The following is a 16,466-nucleotide window of genomic DNA, read 5'->3' as shown; positions in this document are numbered from 1 at the left end:
TAATTATATGTTATGCATTAATGTGTAAACGTAACACTTAGAAATGGGCTTGAGATTTCAGTTTAGCATTTCATATTGTTTGCTAAAAATAATTAATTACAAATATAATGTAAAAAAAAAAATTCATAATTACAAATTGTGACCATGTCTTTATTTGCAGAATAACTAAACACAGTTCTGATAAAACACGTTAGACATCAAAGTATGGGTTTAAGCAGGATGGTACCTGTATTCGTACTGGTTTTACATTGTCCCTTTTCCAGTGGGATAGCTTATGCCTCTTCACTGCGGACTGGGGCTAGTGCTGGCCGGTGTATATCGAAATGTGTACGCCCGTCATAAAATGTATCCCATACTATTACGCGGGTTCATTTATTGACATTACAACGGCTACATAGAAATAAATTAAAACTATATCGTTCTAAATATTAATATAACATAAATTTCTGAAAATTTTAGTAGTTTATTTTTAGAGCTGAAGCAGCAAGATACAACTCTTGTAAAATGTTAACGATGAACAAAAACACTTTGAATACCTTAACAAATCCACTCATAACCCAGTTTTAAAAATATATATTATTTTACTTAAATAGTTAAAAAAATTCCGTTTTCTAATAAATGACTTAATGCCAACATTATATTAAAAATAACATCAACGTTTTGTAGACGTCTTCAATATACCGATACCAACATGTAAAAATAACGTAAGTATATGTAAATATTAATGTATATTAAATAATGAACATTAAACATGTTGCCTACTTTCCATGATGTCTGTTGTCAGTTAACAGGCCCTAGGAACAACGGACATTACCAAGATAGCTATGTCACACATTTATAGTGGGGAAAAATGGTACAGATACGTTTATTTTTTCATACAAGTTTTAATACATTCACAACGTGCTTTGTTTCGTAAGTAAAGAAGCGGCGAGACCACAACATAAAATACACAAACTAACTTGAGATCACAAGCCAGGCAGCAAATGTGATTTAACAGTTTATTTACAGAAAAAGAAAACAGTGCTCGAACGAAGACATTTTCTGGAGCAATCAAAAACAAAAAATACTCTTCGGAACATTTAATGTGTATATTGCAACGCTGAGTGCAAATAAGAAGCCAGATGACCACAGCAAGATCTCATTTGCTAAACAGCAGACTTTATTCAGCAAGGGTCAGCACACAACAAGACAGCCCACAGCAGCACCATTAACTTTCTTACCCTGTGTGGACTGGATACCATACCACGCCTATTACAGCATGAACATAGAGTGCGCCAGATCGACTGCGGATAAAACCCGCCCAGTGTCAATCTTTCTGTTGCACCAATTAGAAAAACTATTCGGAAGCAATTGCTTCTTTAGAGTTTATATATTCAGCATTAAAAATTCCCATCCCTACACACAACCCAATCTGCCAAACAGTGACCTCTGCCAGCTAAAGTCAAAGTGTTACTTCAGATTTGGGGGGATGGGGTATGGATTAGTGCTGCCTGGGACAAATATTCGAACGAATATTATTTGACATGTATTTGGATCATGATGATAACATGTTCATATTCACTAGAAATGACAAAAATACTTTGCACTTAATGCCTCACCTCACCAGAATATATATATATATATATATATATATATATATATATATATATATATATATATATATATATATATATATAAAAAAACCAAACAAGATTATGCACGTACACGCATAATGATTTCTATGGAAAACCATCTGGATCAAAAAGGTGTTGTGCTGCTTTAGAACGAGTCAGAATCTCATCGGACAAAAAGGCAAGCACTTCATTCTGAAATGCCTCGCGTAAACAGTGCCCAACTTGCTGGAAATTGGGTAGTGATTTTTATACTAAGCATCAAAATAAACTTATTACTTGTATTTGTGCATCAAAAGAAACATATCACTTATATTTGGATAACATTCACTACATGTGACTGAAAAATGACAAACTCTGTGACTTTTTATTGTGCTGATTAACAACTGACATCACGAAGATGCTGCAAAATGATCTATCGATCTTGGGCAGGTGTTGTGACTCTTGCTCTCCCAGTTTGTGGCTGTTGTGTATGGTTATACTGGCTCACCAGGTTTGAAATTCCTGGCTGTGACACCCAAGACGGCAAGCCTAGTCTAACCTCCAACATGCCTAGGTGCTGCTCTCTTGACAGACATGGCATATTGTTTTGTTTTTTTTTCCTGCGATTCTTTATTGCTTTTAATTCAAGCTTGCAATTCAACAGCTGAAATCACTCCACATCCAGTGTTCAATCAACTGTCTCACTAATTAGGTGATTAAATGCATATGCTTCAGTCAGTCACTCAAGTGTGTCACATTTTGTAACTTATTTTTTTCAAAACTAAATGTGTTATAGTAGTGATAAGTTTCTTTTGATGCTCGGTATATATAGATTGTATATATTATATATTTTTGTTGCGACTTCCTGTTATGTGGAATGTAATAAACAAGAACCAAAATGGTGAGTTTTTCCCTTTTGTTACAACGCCCTTTCCACATTTGAAGTGTTTAAAGTTCAATTTCAGTTTTGGTTTGCTTGTTCAGCTACAAAAAGGCACAAGTAAACCTCATGTTATTTATTTAAAAATAAATAAAATGTGTTTAACATTATGTGCTATTTATTTTGGGAATACAGAAAACAAAGTTTAACTTGAACTGCTATTTGGCATCCTTTATTTTGTAGTTAATTCAGTGGGGTAAAAAAAGGCCTACACAACGTATTCTTTACGAACTGGAATATTTTTTTTTCTTTAACGTGTTACATAGTATAATGTCTTGCTGTAAAACAAAAGGTACACACACAGGCCACACACCCCTGCTGCAATGTGGTCTCTGGCAATATAAGGGCTTTAGCACTTTTTGAAAACAACCAAAAATATTTTAAATTATACGCAAATATCCGAACATGAAAATCCTGTGTTTGTCCAAGCACTAATATAGATGCAGGTACAGTTGCAGACAAAAGTTTTGGCACCCTACACTCAATATAAGATTATTCAAGAAAACATGTTAAATACAAGCACTTAGTGAACATTAGCCACCAACTAATATGACAAAGACCAACATGCACAATTTCAGGAAGTTTAGCAAACAATCTTTATAAAAAACTCAAGCACTTAAGCACCTTTACACTAAAAGTCTGCACAAATGTCATAGAACTACAGTAGCTTGTATCTGACTGCGGTGGGACCAGAATAAGGGTGGATATGTAAAAAGTCAGATGAATGAATCCTGTTTTAAATGTCATTATACTCAGCTGTAACAATTACTATATTCACACAATTATTATTTTGAGATTCAGCTTTTATTAGGACGCTCCCCTAAAGCTCTTGTTTAGAAAGATACAGGGTAGTTGTCTGCCGTGTGGGTGTGTGCACATTTGCTGCTGAGTGACAGGCAGGAGATCGAGACAAAAGTCGATGTTGATACACCCCGGAGGCGAACATGATTTCTGAACTAATCTTCTCTGTTCAATAATAAATTACCTCCGGGTACTCACCTGGCTGTTTCAATTTGCTTACCTCGCTCTTCGGTATTGAACCCTGATTCTGGGCCTCGTTTCATCAATGCTGTGCGACTGCGAGGTGCCTGCGACCTGCTTGCTATAGTGCACAGAACTGCGATGCAAGCGTTTCAAGAAGCAGCTCGCAACTTGGTTACAAGCGACTGCTTTCCCTGCGATCTGCGAACTGTTGTAAAGCAGTTTTAAGAAGCGTGATTGGCTAGAAAGTCAGTGTTAATGCTAGCAAACATGGTCAGCGTAACATGGAAGAGCAACTTTCCGAAGGACGAGATTGAAGTTTTACTTGAAATGGTGAAACAAAACAAACAAACCTTATTGATAAACTTGCTACCAATTTAACCAACAAAGACAAGAAAAGATTGTGGCAAATGATCACTGACAAAGTTAATGCTGTTGGAAAACAACAGAGAAGCGTTAGTGATGTGAGAAGAATATGAACAGACCTCGCTAGCCGGACAAAGCTGAAGGAGACTAAAAGGAGAAGGGAGTCGAGAAAGACAGGAGGAGGGGGCAGCCAAAAGATCTAACAGAAGAACAAAAGATGGTTTTGGAAGTTATCGGCAAAGTGGTAGTTGAAGGAGTTCAAGGGGGACTGTATGTAAGCAGTCAAAGCACAAGACAAAGTTTCATGGAGGACAGAATGTCATCGATGTCTGAGTAAGTAAATATTCTGCTATATTATACTATACGCACAAAAATGAAAAAATAATAAGCTCCGTAAAATAGCATATAACATGGAAAAAGTTGTACACAAAACATTTAAATGATTAAATTTATACTTTGCTATCAATTCGGCATCGCTGTCTAGATAAAGGGGGTTCGATCGATCCCTAAACACCCTCTCCCTTCTAATCTCGCTACCGTAACGACGAGGAACAAGTAAAATCAACGCCATTGCAAATGTGTTCTTTTTAATCTTGATGTTAACTCTGGTACTGCGATGAAAAAAGGCACTTGCGGTTGCTTCCAAGCACTCGCAGATTTCAATAGAAAACCTGCGAGATCGCAGCCCCTGAAAGATCTGCGATGCCTTCGTGAAACACGAAATTTCACTTGCGACCTCACTGCGAGAGTGATTCCTCACAGATCGCTTTCATGAAACGAGCCCCTGTTTCTCACTCACTGTGCTGAAGAGCTTAATTATGGCAGATAAACGGTTAGGGCGAATGTGCGACATGTGGATGCACGACAGACTACTGTAATTAAATATATTGATTGAAAACCATTATACAGTAATCAAGCTGCATTATAAGGTCAATAGCCAGAAACAGACATAATTAATGTTACCATCTGTGCAATAAGAATGTTTTGGCAACACAGAAGATGACACTCAAAACAAAGGAGTTGGATTCATGTTTGAGAAAAGCACTCGTAGCAAACTACAACAAAGGAAATGGCTACAGAACAGTATTAAAAAAATATGGAATACCAAAATCTACAATCAGAGCAATAATCAAGAAGTAACACGGAACAAATTCAACTGAAACGCTTGAAAGAAGATGACAACGTCCAAAGCAATTTATGGATACAGCAGGTAGGCGAATCATCTGAGCAGCTAAAAAAAATCCAAGACTAATACCCTTTTTCCTCTGGGACATCCGACCCGTGAAGGCTCGGTACAGTACGCGTGGTTCTCCACTGGCTATGTTGAGCTGAATGAGAACCAAACCTTGCAACTCTAGCCTCACGAGACATCCGAATCCGTCTTCGAGCCGAGCCAAGCATGGGGCGGGGTCAAGAATTTGTGTCATTATGTTGCATCAGTCAGTACACTCCTCAAAAGACAAACAACATGCTGGGCAGAGAGTTGGATGAGAGAAGTACAGCCTCTGAGGAAGTGCAGCCTACTTTCTCTCAGATTGAAATGTTCAGGGAGACTGTGCATCAAAAATTGGAAAGTTTATGCCCGAATTTATGATGATTTGAAGCAAATGGACATTAACCGCAGGTACAGTACACTTAACTCACACACTCAAAAACACAAAATTCTACCACATTTCTCATCCTTGACCTTTATGATATTCATATAATGAAAAAAATATGGAAAATAAAACAATTCTAAACTCATTTACAAAAATATAGTAAAACAAAACACAGCTGTACCATACATACAACTACGGTCTATTTGCGCTCACTCATTATTATTATTATTATTATTAATTTTATTTTTTTAAAGCACTCAAAAAATAAAACTCTAGGAAAAACAACCATCTTTAAAACATGATATCTTTGGCAAATCATATTTTTCAAATATTTCAAATCAAACTTCTTTTTTCCCCCTTCAACAGAACTAATTGAACTTTATTAAGTCAATATAATCAGTAAGATTTGTAGATTATAAAGAAATTCATAAATATTATTTACAAAATATAGGGATACAAGATACAACTGTACCGTTGGTCTGTTAACTTCTGAACATCATTTGTTTGCACATCTTTTGGCAAACTGAGTAAGTAATAACAACTAATAACAACTGTCTTTCGTTGCGTGTGACGTCAGTAGCATGGCTCGGCTCTGCAGTGGTAAAACAACCCAGACTCCCCTTAACCGCACCGTGAGGGCTCACTATAGCTCTGGCTCGATTGCATAGTGGAAAAGAGGCAGAACAGCCAATGACTTCACAAAAGAACTGCACAAATGCAACCGAACACAGAACAGTTGCAATATCTTGCTGCAAACCACTTTTTAAAGATATTTCTTTGTTTCATGAATTATGAACAGGAATCTAAAGCATTCAACAAAATTATCTGGTCCAATGAGACTAATGTAACTTTTTTTTTTTTTTTTTTTTATGGATCTGTTGTATTAGGTTTATTGAATTGCTGTTAGTAGCCTACATTATAAGAAAATGTTTTTATCTGTCATCTAAAAGTTACTGCATGCTTTGCTACAAACTCACTGCATGCCACTGATATTCTGGGAAATTATGAAAACTGTCAACGTGCACATATGAACAAAATCTGCTATATCAGGTGCTGGGTTCAGGATTCAAGTGCAAGGAAGTACGTCATGCCACTATGAGGCGCCATTCGTCCTGCGAGAAACTACATCAAAGTCTGTATGGGCTATGGACCCCAGGACTATGGATTCACACTACTGTGCTGGCCCAGGGCTGTCTCAGATTTAGGTCTGCAACCCTGTTCATATTTGCGGTTTAAGGCGCCTTCACATAAAAGCAGCACTAAAATAGGGCAAACTGCTTGTTTTTTGTAATGGAACATTATCCTGCAATCATAACGGAAGAGCTACCGTAATATAAAGGTAATCCTTGATTTGTAGCTGATGTTTCTTATTAATAAATATTTTTTCAATGCAGTACAGTAGCAACTGTATGGTGTGTGTGTGTGTGTGTGTATATATATATTACTGACTACTTTGACTTAATATTAAGGTGTGTAACAGGGTGACGGTCCGAGCTTAACCCCACTCACAATCACATTATTCTCTCAAGAACAAGGAGGTATTTAGAATGCAGGAAACAGCAACTTGCTAGTGTTGACAGGTATAAATATTTATTTTCATAACTGATACTTCACTCAGCTTGCAAATGACTATCAGGTTGTACATACAACTGACATTCACGAGACAAACTCACGAATGACCACCTAATAACCCTACTGCTCCCTCCGTGCAGGGGTTGCATGTGGTGTGTGTGTGTGTGTGTCCCTGCACACACACACCACCGTGCAACCCCTGCACACACACACCACCGTGCAACCCCTGCACACACACAGAGCAGTAGTAATATTAAAACACGTTTGAGAAGGACACTTCATTTGCTTATGTAATGTCCACCAATATATAGTCATGCGTTGGGGTTTATTAGACCTTCTGGGTTTAAAGACACCAGTGCCCTTCAACAACTTCGTATTGTATTAGTCAACATTTTTCTTATCTGTTCCTGATAGTTTATACTGCAGGCTATAGATACCGTTTAAACAGTTGGACTATGCAAATATAATGGAAACAAATGAATACATTGTACAAAAATAATAATTACATCTAGTGAGAGATTACAGGCATTTTTGTGCAACATACATGCAACGTGTAAAAATGTGCCCCTCAGACATTTACTTGGAAACATTTACACTGGCCATAAAAGGGTTAACTGAAAGTGATAGAATGACACAAGTTAATTGCATCTATCTGTGTGACCTACTTACTGCCTAGACTGATACTTTATGGTAGTTGATACTTCTGACAACCCATAGGCATTCCTGATATTGATGGAATGCCACAGGTTAAATGCACCAACCTATGCCTCTTATTAAGTGTCTAGATCTGAGGTCTCCAATTCTGGGCCTGGAGAGCTGGTGTCCCTCCTGGTTTTTGTTCCAACTGTACCACAAATTACTTTAATTGGACCAATTAAGCTTCCAATAAGCACTTACAGTGCCTATAGAAAGTCTACACCCCCCTTCGAAATGTTCACCTTTTGTTGCCTTATAGCCTAGAATTGAAATGCATTAAAATAGTTTTTTTTTTTTTTTTTAATTTATCTACACATCCTACCCCACAATTTACAAGTGAAAAAAATATTCTAGAAATTTGTAGAAAACTGATTAAAAATAAAAACTGAAATAGCTTGGTTGGATAAGTGTCCAACCCCTTGTAATATCAATCCTAAAAAAAGCTCAGGTGTAACCAATCCCCTTCAAAATCACACACCAAGTTAAGTGGCCTCCACCTGTGTTATATTGTAGTGATTCACATAATTTCAGAATAAATTCAGCAGTTCCTGTAGGTTCCCTCTGCTGGGTAGTGCATTTCAAAGCAAAGACTCAACCATGAGCATCAAGGAGCTTTCAAAAGATCTCCGGGACAAAGTTGTTGAAAGGCACAGATCAGGAGATGGGTATAACAAATATCAAAAGGCCCTGAATATCCCTTGGAGCATGGTCAAGACAATTATTAAGAAGTGGAAGGTGTATGGCACCACCAAGACCCTGTTAAGATCAGGCCACCCCTCCAAACTGGATGACCTAGCAAGGAGACTGATCAGAGAGGCTACCAACAGGCCAATGACAACTTTACAAGAGCTACAGGCTTTTATTGCCAAGACTGGTCAAAGTGTGCATGTGACAACAATATCCCAAGAACTCCACAAATCTGGCCTATATGGTAGGGTGGCAAGAAAGAAGCCAGTACTCAAGAAAGCCCACCTTGAATCCCGTTTGAAGTATGCAAAAAAACACTGGGGAGATTCTGCAGTCATGTACCAAAAAGTTTTGTGGTCTGACGAAACTAAAATGGAACTTTTTGGCCTTTATTGCCCACAAACCTCATTTACACAAGTAATTCTCCCAAACGTGCACATGCATCACCATTTCATGTGCAAATTGCCTTGATGGAAACCCCATGAATGCCTCCAAACTTCCCCACTCGTGCTGATGTCATATTCCTGTGACTGACAAGGGCCAATCAAAACACGAGACTTATGCGGTTCCATCCCAAAAACCAGGCGTGTGTCATACCTTGGCCCTGGACCAGATCGAAACGGCAGCCTAAACCTGGCCCTGGCCTTTTCTTTTTTGGAGCGTACACATGAGAGTAAACTGAAAGTGTGAACAGGGTCATTGATACACGAAACATAAATTAATTCAGGTAAGCATTACATTTTAAAATACTAATTATACATACCTAAGTATGTCTGTTGTGTATAGATTTTTGTCTTTGAAAAATCAGTCAGACTTACAAATCCAAGGTTTATTCAAACACAAAGGTTGGAATACAAAAGAAAATGGTTAGGCAAGAAACTGTTTCACTCAGTTTGATTAACCTTGGATTTTTCCAAAGTGAAAATACAATACTACTGATCGAACAAAATAGACACGAAAATATGTTTAAAATACACTTTAGATGGTTTCATTATCAAGTAGAAAAAAGTAATTTAGTATGTAAAAAGATACAAACTGCAAATTCATTGATCTTTGAGTATTTAATGGAAAGGTATTTATAACAGACATAAGAGATTAATTGACTGGGTTGCAGCGATCTGATATGACTGACACTCATCTATGGGCATATATGTGTAGTTTTGTTGAATCACATTTAATTTAGTGGAATTTCTAATGCCTGACATGTCTCAACCAATTCGTTTTATTTTCTGTATGTTTTATTATTTGCACCTGCTGAAAGCTTAAACAATTCTCCTCTCTCCACTTTGGCGACTACAATGGCAAAAAGTCAAGGTAACTTATTTGATTTTTTTCAGAAGAAAACAAAAACAAATGTTGATGAAAAGAAGAGTACGCCGCGTGTACTTGTTTTCAGTAGTATCTCTGTGTGCCTTTAGAATCACCTGCTGTTTTTGTTGGCTGTACTAGCGAGCATCTTGAACTGCCACCCGTTTAACACGGGTATGCAATAGGTAAGGCTGACCCTATGTGCTTGTCCGTGTTTAGACCTCGGGTAAATTATTACTAGCTACGACCATGGCCTGATCTCAATCCAAATGAAATACTTTGGACTAAGTGGCACTGTGTGTTCAATCTGTCTGAGCTGAAAAAAATACTGTAGACAATGGGCCCAGATTTCACCAACAAGATGTAACATAATGGTTAAGAACGGTCATAACATGTCTGAAAGTCGTAAGGACACACGAAATACTAAAGCAGGGGTGCCAAAACTTTTGTCATGAATGAATACTTTATATTAAATAAATATGTTTTTTGATATAGATAATGAGTAGTGTTAATCACAAAAAGCTACAGTCTCGTGCTGTATAAGCATAGACTTGGCATCAGGTTAATACTTAGTTACGTGTTGTATTATTTGCCTTTGTGACAATGACAACACAGTGGATGCGAAAGAACTAGCATAATTGCAGCTAAGTTATACACAGACATACACAACAATGTAACCTAGACTCAGCCAGAAAAACGCGTATTCAGCAGAAGTAAAATTATGTATGGCAATAAAAAATAAAATTGAATATTTACTTTACCAGATGATGGATTTGAAAGAGAAATCACTTCTGTTGATATAGTTCTTCAGTTTAAGTATTTACAAACGACGACAGTCAACACGATTGAGAGTACAGCCTGAAAAAGCCCCCCGGAAGACAAAACAACCCATGCCGACTGGTTCCCTGGCTCAACCAGTAAAGCGCATGCGTACGATGAGCCAAACGTTCTCATCAAAATATTCTATTTTACTCAACTGTGCCGAGTCTTTATGGGGACTCATCATGCTGCGCGCAATGGGTTTGTGGTGGGATATAAAGAAAGCTCGTATTTGTCGGGAGAATTTTTTTTTTCTATTTAGTCAGTCAATTGAGCGGTGTCAGACTGAGCTTCTTTGAGCTGATTTTCTTTCCCAGGGTATTTTGACGAAAAACTTAACCCGTGTTAATGATGACATACTGTACCGTAATACATACGAAAAATGCACTTTTGCACATGCGCAGAAAGCAGCTGGAGCATCACATTGGAGATTATAAAAAGTCAATTAAGCTAATAAAAGTAATTAACATACTATTTAACTGCGGTACTAATATCGATTGCTGTAGCCTATGTACACTGAGATTAGTACAGCAAAATATAATGCTTATCATACTACTGCAGTAAATAAGGTATTTTGTTAAGTATGATAGGTCCTAATGCAATCACAAAACACAGCACGGGAAAACTTGAGTGCGCGGATGGAGGACTACAGATGAGAGAACACACCCAGAACATGTGCATAGTAACGACAGTGTTTTATTTTCTTTACCACTGACCCCAATGAGCTTCTTTAGCGTGACGTCACATCCGCGATTATAGTTCTTAGATGGTTCCCGCCCTACACAGGCTAGCTAGTCTACAGTAAAAGCAATTCGTGTGTTTTAAAACATCTGTAAAATTGTATAGTAAGAGGTCGTTTTGTAATGTAAATCAAATTAAAGCACGGTGCAGTGTTCTACAGCAGACTGCAACCACCATTCAGAAAGACAACACTGAAAAATGTAGTCTGAACACCCTTGTCATCTGTCAGCCATATGTAAAACATTTAACTATTCAAGGATTAAAATAAGATGCAAATTTAACAGCACTTTTCATCTTTTGCATAAAAAAGCCTTTTTCTTTTTATTTAAACAAAATACAGAACATTTATTTACAATATTCTGAAGCAATGTGTCCATACCAGGAACAACAAAGTGAAACTGTTAAAATGTATAGCAGACTAATATAATATTATCTACTACTATTATTATTCTTGTTTAAAAAGTTTTTGTAATCATTTTATATCAAATGAAATTTCTTTAATTTGAGAGAGTTTTATCCCTTTTTATTTAGTTGTTCTTCCCTTTAAAAAAAAGTGAGCACCAAAGACATTGAAAGTACCATTTTGTTTGGAACCAGGTAGCAACCATCTCTAAGGAAGCGAGTGTTAGTGATGAAAGCACTGAAGAGCTGTATATCAAGGCTAACCTCAACCTCACGTCCTATGTTAACTTCCCAGGGGATAACCCTTCAGTTGTCTACTGGCACTCACCCCCCCCCCATCCTTTTTATTTGTTATTATTTTTAACAATGCAACTATACTCAATTTGTTAACTACATGAACCTATCTAAAGGCCAGGGTAGAATGCCTATGCCTTCGAATCTGCTGTGGGGGTCTATTCTGCCACTTTTTTTCAGTAGGCTCTCTGTCCAGCTCTATTTACATTTATTCCAGCTTCTATTTTTCACAAGTCCATTTGGAGTGGAGCTCTTGAAATCCTAAAGACTTGATCAATTTTCAAAACTTTTGTTGACAAAAATAACTTAAGATGGAGATCGGAGAATGTCAGCATATAGCGCATGAATGGCCTATAAAAAAGAAAACGTTGAAACAAAATCAATTGGACAGTTGGTTTGCTCGCTGCGTTGGATTTGCACAAAATAAACAAAGATCTTCTTGTCTGAAACTGCAATGTTGATCGGCACCAAAATTGTCATGTTTGCTCAGGACAAGGTCCTTTCTAAGTTTTGTAAAATCCCTGCTTTTTCGTTCAAAAACATGGATGCAGCAAGCAAAATAACAATTTCACGAGCGCTATATTCACATATATTAAAGTATAAATCCATACCGCAATAGACTAGAGACATGAAACTGTGAATTACTGTCGATTTCAAAATGGCGTGTTTTGTTCACATGGTTTGGCGGCCATATTGATAATTGAAAAACGACTTTTATGACCCATAACAAGAACAGTTTTGCACGTATGTGCTTCAATGTTGGCACAGTTGTGTGGCCCATAATAAAGTAATAAGCACTAACATCAAAAAAAGATTGGTCACATGGTTTGGCGGCTATATTGGAATTAACATTTAAATTTTATCTCCTAGGGCGTGCCGATGGATTCATAGTTATAATGGAACATGTATAGAAAGACATGTGCTCTATGAAAAATGTCATCACCCATGACCTTTGACCTCTCTAAAAAGGTCAAGCTAAAAGCTGTCTTCTTGTGCCTCAGGGATCACAGATAGAGTTATGGTTCATATGGAACACATTGGAAGTCATATGTGCTCTATAAAAAAATGTCATTACCCATGACCTTTGACCTTTGCTAAGGTTCAAAACCCACAAATTGTCCTATAGCGCCTCAGCTGTATCAACACAGATCAGTGCACTTAAACTTCAGCGTAAGATTATGCTCTGTACACGATAAAATTTAAGTAACCCATTAACTAATTATAGGAAACGTGGAGAGCTGTATTGGCGATTATTTGTGATGATTGAACCATGTTTTCTTGGAAGCCTTTATAGTTGCTAGCAACTTTAGTTTTTTTATTTTTGAAAACCTTGTGAGGATGCGTGACTTATCAGCTACTGATTATTTAACTAGCTGACAGTCATGCATCCTTATTTAATCTCGTGCAGACTGTGGCCGAGGGGTAATACAGTAATTTAATTAATAGCCAGAATATAAAAGCTGGCAGCTGTTTATGCTTGAGGTGGAGTGTAAGAGGAGAGGCATAAGTCTTTGTAAGAGACGTAAGTCTGTGCAAGAGGAATAGAACAATTGCTAGCGTGCTGGTTTATACACCAGCACAATACTTGTTTTTTTGCTGTTTACTATTTGTTTATTTGTTTGGCAAACGCGTCTTTTGTTTTGTATCTTGTTTTGTTCAAACTGTTTGTTTTATTGTTTATTTAATAAAACACTGAGCGCCATTGCGCTTCAGGTTTGCCACACTATTCACTGTTTTGATATCTGTTTCTGGTCTGACGTCACCCCTACAAAGCCATCCTCCACAAGTCAGACCAGGGAAGGACAGCGTTTTTTTTTTTTGTGTGTGTGTGTGAAGTTTCGAAGTGTCCTTCTGGGGAAAAAAAGGGGATTACACATTTTTTGAAAAATAAATAAATAAAATGGGAAGAAGTGGCCGGAGGAAGTAACAGCAACACCAACATCAGCAGCAACACAGGACCAGTCGCAGGTCCTGCGCTCTCTCTACCACGCTGGACATCTGCCTCACCTGCCTGAAAGGTGAGTAATGGTGCTTTACCGTTGGCGAGGTTGGGCACATAGCACCCGACCAACCCCCTCCATTGCCAGAGACAGAGGAGCCCAAATGCCCTATGCCTGAGTGGGAGGAGCCTGTGCATCCAATGCCTGAGAGGGAGCTGTTCCCACCTCCACCAGCAGAGGGAGAATGCCTGCTGGTTTCACCTCCACCACCATCATCTGAGAGAGAGGAGCAGGAGCTGACTCTGCATCCTCCGAGGCGGACTGGTGCTAAAGGGAGAGGTGCCATCGCTGCTGTCTCCAGCATCAGAGGGAGAGGAGCCATCTCTGCTATTTCCACCAGCAGAGGGAGAATGCCTGCTGGTTTCTCATCCACAGCCTAAGGGACAGGAGCATGAACGTCCACAGCCCAAGAGGAAGGACGCCGAGCGTCTGCAGCCCAAGAAAGGGAAGCCCCCAGGTCCAGAGCCCAAGATGAGAACAACGGGGGAAAAGTGTCTGCTGTTCCTATCTCCATCAGCAGAGGGAGAATGCCTGCTGGTTCCACCTCCACCCTCACGAGGAGAGGAGCAGGAGCTGCCTCTGCCTCCATCCCTACCACGCAGGGAAGAGAACCAGGAGCTGCCGCCACAGAGCTAGCACGACCCCCTGAGCACTATCTTCCCTGCACAGCACAGCAAGGACACAGGCAACACTTTCCCAGGATTAAAGGGAGAGCTGCACCAGTCCCCTGCAAGTGAGGGAGAGCTGCACCAGTCCCCTGCAAGTGAGGGAGAGCTGCACCAGTCCCCTGCAAGTGAGGGAGAGCTGCACCAGTCCCATGCAAGTGAGGGAGAGCTGCACCAGTCCCCTGCAAATGATGGAGAGCCATACCAGTCCCCTGCAACAGGGGGAGACACGCTGCTCCCACCTTCGTTGCCAGGAGAGTACACGCTGCTCCCACCGCCACCGTTTCCACCACCAGAAGCAGAGCAGCAGGAGCTGCCTCTGCCACCTCCACCAGCAGAGGGTGAATTCCTGCTGGTTCCACATCCACCGCCATGGGAGGACTGCTTGCAGCTCCCACCTCCACGAGCAGAGGGTGAGTACCTGCTGGTTCCGTCTCTACCACCCAAGGGTGTCTGCCTCGCTCTGCCCAAGGATGCCTGCCATGCATCGCCTGCGGTTGCCTGCTGCTCCGCATCGCCTGGGGAGTTACCGGTTACAAGGTACGAGGGAGAAGTGGAGCTCCCGCTGCCGGCTCTATAACAATCGATTCCCCTCCTGAGTTCGCCTCCCGAGGGTCCGCTGCCGCTACCGTCACCTGGGGTCGTCGGAACTGCTTTGCCTGGGGTTACTGTCAGCCCTGCTTTTCTGCAGGAAATACTGTGGCCGGAACCCCACAAGGGGGAGCTGCCGGCTATGAAGAAGGGGGATTGGTCAGGAGACCACCTCCCCCCGCAGCACTTTCGCTGCAGGGAATTTGGTGGCCGGAGCCCCACAAGGGGGAGCTGCCGGCTACAGAGAAGGAGGAGAAGGTCAGGAGATCACTCCCAACAGACAGCCGGGTGGCAGCCAGGATTGCCTTGGCCGGAGGAGCCGGCCTGTGTACAGTTGGCCTGACCTCCTACCGTGGCTGCCACCTTTGGCCCGTTGCTGCCCATGTTCCTGGGCCGGGACTATAAACCACAACTTTTGGACTAAGGGGGGAGGTGGCCTTTTAAGGCCATGTGTGCTGTGCACGAGGCTGGGGGGGGGCATGTGTGTCCAGTCACCCCCCAGGTTTGTTTATTATAAAACCTATTTATATATTATGCAATGGCGAAAGCCGTCCGCTATTATTATTATTATTATTATTATTATTATAATGTATTGTTTGGCCAGACAAGCGAGGCACAGTCCACCACATTATTGTTTTTATTTTTGAAAACCTTGTGAGGCTGCCTGACTGATCAGCTACTGATTATTTAACTAGCTGACAGTCACAGTATCCTTATTTAATCTCGTGCAGACTGTAGCTGAGGTGTAATAAGGTAACTTAATTAATAGCTAGTTAATCCCTCGGCCAGAATATAAAAGCCTGCAGCTGTCTGCACTCGAGGTGGAGTGTAAGAGTGAGGAGAGGTGCAAGTCTGTGTAAGAGGAATATAACAATTGCTAACGTGCTGGTTTGTACACCAGCACAATACTTGTTTTGTTGCTGTTTACTATTTGTTTATTTGTTTGGCCAATGCGCCTTTTGTTTTGTGCCTTGTTTTGTTCAAACTGTATGTTTTATTGTTTAATTAATAAAACACTGAGCGCCATTGCGCTTCAGTTTTGTCCAGCCATTTACTGTTTTGATATCTGTTTCTGGTCTGACTTCACCCTTGATCCTGGTCACAGAGCAGTACATCGTCAGCTCTCTGCTTTCCTGTCAACACATTCTCTGTTTGACCCCCTCCATTCTGGTTTTCGCCCTGCACACTCCACTGAAACTGCCACCCAGGAGAAC

The 16,466-nt window shown here is 40.0% G+C and overlaps 1 protein-coding gene across 3 annotated transcripts in view; it reads right to left on the bottom strand.

Moving 5' to 3' along the window:
- Positions 1-10,639, bottom strand: part of gne (glucosamine (UDP-N-acetyl)-2-epimerase/N-acetylmannosamine kinase) — a 44,224-nt gene extending 33,585 nt beyond the window's left edge. The window contains exon 1 of one of the 3 annotated variants that reach the window (XM_041256636.1): positions 10,502-10,639. The gene's annotated coding sequence lies outside the window, so the exon portion shown is untranslated. Of the gene's footprint in view, positions 1-10,496 lie in introns of all 3 variants that reach the window. The other 2 variants (XM_041256627.1, XM_041256618.1) reach the window with 2 other exon arrangements.
- Between the last annotated feature and the right edge of the window lie 5,827 nt (positions 10,640-16,466).

This window comes from Polyodon spathula, chromosome 1 (assembly GCF_017654505.1).
Source record: "Polyodon spathula isolate WHYD16114869_AA chromosome 1, ASM1765450v1, whole genome shotgun sequence".
NCBI classification, from domain to species: Eukaryota; Metazoa; Chordata; class Actinopteri; order Acipenseriformes; family Polyodontidae; genus Polyodon; species Polyodon spathula.
The sequence above is the reverse complement of the archived record's forward strand: the minus strand, read 5'-3'. Positions and strand labels throughout refer to the sequence as shown.